Genomic DNA, 6,360 nt, shown 5'->3' with positions numbered 1-6,360 from the left:
GATATGTTATATTGGTCATATCATTGTAGCAACTGAAATCTTTTTTGCATAAAAAAAATCCGATTATGAGTTGTCAAGCAATAAAAGTATGCGGATAAATGGAAGGGTGAAAGAAAGAGAGAAAAAGAATATGAATGATATATCATTCCAATACGTAATATGTAAGGTCTATGGGTCATCTCATAAAAGGTAGTGTAATAAAGCATTAAGACTGATGAATTCATAATTAGATGAATCTGTTCATAGAACAAAAAAGCCAAGAGCCCCGAGACAATAAAGACTGAGAAGATTGACTCAAAAACAAATTTTATTACGGGCTCCATTGTATAATTAAGACCTAACCATTAATCGAGAGGCGATGGGAACGAGGGAACCCGTGAATACATAATATTCTATTGAAAACGAATCCTAATAATTCATTGGGTAGGATGGCGGAAGGAACCCAAGACCAATCCATTTATTATGAGAGGTAGGTTCATGGGCTAACTAACCCGAGAACCAAAACATATATAAAAAGAGTAAATATTCGCCCGCGAACGTTTCCATTTTATTATATTTCTAAATTAGGGTCGATCAAATATAATAATAGATAAAAAAAGGCAAAACAAAATAAAGATTTGTTATAACCTTAATAATAAAAGAAAAAATAACAAAACGAGATTATATTATCTATAATTTTTTAGAAAACTATAATAAAAAAACTTATTCTATTATTCTAGAATCTATAAACAGTTTAGTTTTCTATCAAAAGAAAAGAAGATATACAAATTTCGAATAGATTGATTAAATGAAATATCAAAAATCCCATAATTGAATCTATTATTCAGAAAATATCAGTAAATACATGTATATTTTTTTGAATCGTTTCATTCGCGAGGAGCTGGATGAGAAGAAACTCTCATGTCCGGTTCTGTAGTAGAGATGGAATTTAGAAATAACCATCAACTATAACCCCAAAAGAACCAGATTCCGTAAACACCATAGAGGAAGAATGAAAGGAATATCTTATCGAGGCAATAGTATTTGCTTCGGGAGATACGCTATTCAGGCACTTGAACCCGCTTGGATCACATCGAGACAAATCGAAGCCGGACGAAGGGCAATGACACGAAATGCACGACGCGGTGGAAAAATATGGGTACGTATATTTCCGGACAAACCCGTTACACTAAGACCCACAGAAACACGTATGGGTTCAGGGAAAGGATCCCCCGAATATTGGGTAGCTGTTGTTAAACCAGGTAGAATACTTTATGAAATGAGTGGAGTAGCCGAAAATATAGCCAGAAAAGCTATTTCAATAGCGGCATCCAAAATGCCTATACGAACCCAATTCATTACTTCGGGATAGAAATGTAGAATCAAAGGAAAGCGATCTTTGTTTAAGATGAAAAAAAAACAATTGCAGATTTATTTTTTTTTTTTTTGAAAAACAATATTTCTTTTTTTTTTTTTTACTTCGCCCTTTGCATTGAAAGAAAAGATTCCAAAATAATATGATTCAACCTCAAACCCTTTTGAATGTAGCAGATAACAGCGGAGCCCGAGAATTGATGTGTATTCGAATCATAGGGGCTAGTAATCGACGATATGCTCATATTGGTGACGTTATTGTTGCTGTAATCAAGAAAGCCGTCCCAAATACACCTCTAGAAAGATCAGAAGTGATCAGAGCTGTAATTGTACGTACTTGTAAAGAACTCAAACGAGAAAATGGTATGATAATACGATATGATGACAATGCTGCGGTTGTTATTGATCAAGAAGGAAATCCAAAAGGAACTCGAATTTTTGGTGCGATTGCCCGAGAATTGAGACAGTTAAATTTCACTAAAATAATTTCATTAGCACCTGAAGTATTATAAAATGAGACAGACCGTGAGATAGTTATACTATTTGAATGAAATTAATTAGTAGATTGTGTATCACGTATATACCTTTTAAAATTCATAACTATTTAATAAAAAAGAATGTTGATTAGATCAAAAATTTAAGTAACCAATAATTTTCGTTTATCATGGGTAAGGACACTATTGCTAACATAATAACCTCTATTCGCAATGCTGACATGAATAGAAAAGGAATGGTTCGAATACCATCTACTAACATCACCGAAAACATTGTTAAAATACTTTTACGAGAAGGTTTTATTGAAAACGTAAGGAAACATCGGGAAAGCAACAAGGATTTTTGGGTTTTAACCCTACGACATAGAAGAAATAGGAAAGGACCATATAAAACGATTTTAAATTTAAAACGGATCAGTCGACCTGGTCTCCGAATATATTCTAACTATCAAAAAATTCCTAGAATTTTAGGCGGAATGGGCATTGTAATTCTGTCTACTTCTCGGGGTATAATGACAGACCGAGAAGCTCGACTACAGGGAATCGGCGGCGAAATTTTGTGTTATATATGGTAATCTTTATGATATTCGAATTATACACAGAACTTCCCTATTTGTAAAAAAAAAAAAAAAAGAAAAGAGGTGGGTTTATAGTTTATAATACGACTCCCCCTTGATTAATTGATACTTTGAAGGGTGTTTCGTCTGGAATGAAAGAGCAAAAAAGGATTTCTGAAGGTTTAATTACTGAATCACTTACCAATGATATGTTTTGGGTTTGTTTAGATAATGAGGATCCAATTCTAGGTTACGTTTCAGGAAGGATTCAACATAGTTTTATCCATATACTAGGTAATAGAGAGTCAAAATTTCAGTAAGTTGTTACGATTCAACCAGGACCAGAAGGCGTATAATTTATAGACTACGAAACAAAGATTCGAATGATTAGGTGAAGTAGTCTTTTCACGTGCAATATTCTTTTTTTTGTAGGGAGATCCAATTCGAAATAGAAAATTTCAAGAAACTTATTTTCTTCCAATAAGTAGATTAAGGTAAGGAATAAAAAATATGAAAATAAGGGCCTCCATTCGGAAAATTTGTGAAAAATGTCGCCTGATCCGTAGGCGGAGACGAATTATGGTAATTTGTTCCAATCCGAGACATAAACAAAGACAAGGATAATCTTTATAAAAAAAAGGACCCCTAAAGGCCACCCACAATATATACATAAAAAGAAATTAAAGGATCCGTTTTGACATGAAATGGATATATCCATATATCTCTGACTTAGATTTATGAGATGATAAAATATGGCAAAACCCATACCAAGAATCGGTTCACGTAGAAATGGACGTATTAGCTCACGTAAAAGTACGCGTAGAATACCAAAGGGCGTTATTCATGTTCAAGCAAGTTTCAACAATACAATTGTGACTGTTACAGATGTACGGGGTCGGGTAATTTCTTGGTCCTCCGCCGGTACGTGTGGATTCAAAGGTACAAGAAGAGGGACACCATTTGCCGCCCAAACCGCAGCAGGAAATGCTATTCGGGCAGTAGTGGATCAAGGGATGCAACGAGCCGAAGTTATGATAAAGGGCCCCGGTCTCGGAAGAGATGCAGCATTAAGAGCTATTCGGAGAAGCGGTATACTATTAAGTTTCATACGGGATGTAACCCCTATGCCACATAATGGCTGTAGGCCCCCTAAAAAACGACGTGTGTAAAAATAAACATTGAAGAGAAATTTCAAGAGAAATAAATAATTCAATGATTTTATCAAAAAATATTACTATGGTTCGAGAGAAAATCAGAGTATCGACTCGGACACTAAAGTGGAAGTGTGTTGAATCAAGAGCAGACAGTAAGCGTCTTTATTATGGACGCTTTATTCTGTCTCCACTTATGAAGGGACAAGGGGATACTATAGGCATTGCGATGCGAAAAGCTTTGCTTGGAGAAATAGAGGGAACATGTATCACACGTGCAAAATCTGAAAAAATCCCACATGAATACTCTACCATAGTCGGTATTCAAGAATCAGTACATGAAATTTTAATGAATTTGAAAGAAATTGTATTGAGAAGTAATCTGTATGGAACTCGTGATGCGTCTATTTGTGTCAAGGGTCCTGGATGCGTAACTGCTCAAGACATCATCTTACCACCTTCGGTGGAAATCGTTGATAATACACAGCATATAGCTAACCTAACGGAACCAATTAATTTTTGTATTGAATTAAAGATCGAGAGGAATCGCGGATATCATATACAAACGCCAAATAATTTTCAAGACGCAAGTTATCCTATGGATGCTATATTCATGCCTGTTCGAAATGTTAATCATAGTATTCATTCTTATGTAAATGGGAATGAAAAACAAGAGATACTTTTTCTCGAAATATGGACCAATGGAAGTTTAACTCCTAAAGAAGCACTTCATGAAGCCTCTCGGAATTTGATTGATTTATTTATTCCTTTTTTACATGCGGAAGAAGAAAAAGAAAACTTCCATTTTAAAAATAATAAACAAAAAGTTACTTTACCCCTTTTTACTTTTCATGAGAAATTGGCGAAACTAAGAAAAAAGAAAAAAGAAAGAGCATTAAAATATATTTTTATTGACCAATCAGAATTGCCTCCTAGGATCTATAATTGCCTCAAAAGGTGCAATATACATACATTATTTGACCTTTTGAATAATAGTCCAGACGAACTTATGAAAATCAAACATTTTCGCATAGAAGACGTAAAACATATATTAGACATTCTCGAAATGGAAAAGAATTTTGCATAAATTTGAAATCCATTGGATTTTTGTTGTAAAAAAACTTTATAAAAAAAAAAGACGAAAATGAAGTTTGAATCTTTAACAGAATCCGTATACTCAAAATAAATCAAAAATTTCATTAAATATGTGTATCTAGGGGTAATTCACTTTGAAGCAACTATTCCCTAGATACACACATCGTGATATTTTATTTATTTCACAATTGAATCAATTTAAAAAAGCCCTAAAGTTAGGGATTTATCAATCGGTAATGTTGCTCCAATACCCAACCAAAGAGCTACTGCGGTACCAATCAAAAAGACGGTTGTCGCTACTGGACGACGAAATGGATTTTGGAATTTATTGACATTCTCCAAAAATGGTACAGTTAATAATCCCGCCGGTACGGAAACCATTAAAAGAACACCCAATAACTTATTTGGCACTGTACGAAGTATTTGAAATACGGGAAAGAAATACCATTCCGGCAATATTTCCAAAGGAGTTGCAAATGGATCTGCGGGTTCACCAATCATTGATGGTTCTAGAACCGCTAAGCCCACGTTACATGCAATAGTACCTAGAATGACTACTGGAAAAATATATAAAAGATCATTGGGCCATGCGGGTTCTCCGTAATAATTATGACCCATACCCTTAGCCAATTTAGCTCTTAATACAGGATCATTCAAATCTGGTTTTTTTGTTATTAGGATAGGTGAATTATTATGGATCCATCCCCCGAAAGAACCGGACATGATAATTTTTCATCATCCGGCTCGAGCACAAATCAAACGAACCAACTGGATCCAGAAAAAAAAATCGATATCTTATCCAAGCATATATAAAATAAATGAGTGATTCAATGTAAGAAAAAATTTAGCGGATTCCGTTTTCAAGAGTTACAATTATCCATTGCAAGGAATTAAGTTCGTACAGATAAATGCTCAATACCCAAGTAGGCTTACAAAGTTGATAATGTTCAAGTGCTTTCTGGGTCGTCTCAAACCTTGCGATGGGGCTTTAGCCCCCAAAAATATTGATACTTTTTACATCCAAAGGATTTACTTGTTACTAATAGAGTCTAGCCTATGTTCTTCTTTAGATCCCTTGTTTCACTCCGATAGTATTATAAATCGAGTCAATGCAGAGGAAATGAATGCATTTTCATACTATTAAGTAAGTGAAATAGATAAAACATAATCTGTATTATGGCATATATATCACCTATTCTAATGGATCTTACGGAGCCTGGTCATGCACGACATGGTCAAGTCTGATCATGGAAAAGATTCTCTTCAAGCGAACCAGCCTACCCTCTGTATGGAGCTTTCGCGGTGGTTGGAATAAAGACACATTTTGTTGTGAATCCCAATGTGGCAGATAAAAAGACATATATCTACACGGTCCAATCAATAGTTCAAGTCACACACTCCCATAATCCATTTTCTCTTCGAAGAATTCCCTTCAACTATTATTGAAAAATAACGAATAAAATTTCGTGGAGTTGAAGGGAAATATCCAAATACATGTCTTATTTTTCAATAATCCATATTTGCAGCAATGAAATACTCTTCTTCCCCCCTGAGTAATCATAAATAACTAATTACAAATCTATGATTTCTATTCTCTATAAAGGACCAGAAATGCCTTGCTTACGTATCATTGGGAAGTGCATTAACATAAATACGGCAGTAAGAAGAGGTAATACAAAAGTGTGTAAACTATAAAAACGAGTCAAGGTA

Source organism: Cucumis melo, unplaced genomic scaffold, assembly GCF_025177605.1.
Source record: "Cucumis melo cultivar AY unplaced genomic scaffold, USDA_Cmelo_AY_1.0 utg001323l, whole genome shotgun sequence".
NCBI lineage: Eukaryota > Viridiplantae > Streptophyta > Magnoliopsida > Cucurbitales > Cucurbitaceae > Cucumis > Cucumis melo.
The sequence above is the reverse complement of the archived record's forward strand: the minus strand, read 5'-3'. Positions refer to the sequence as shown.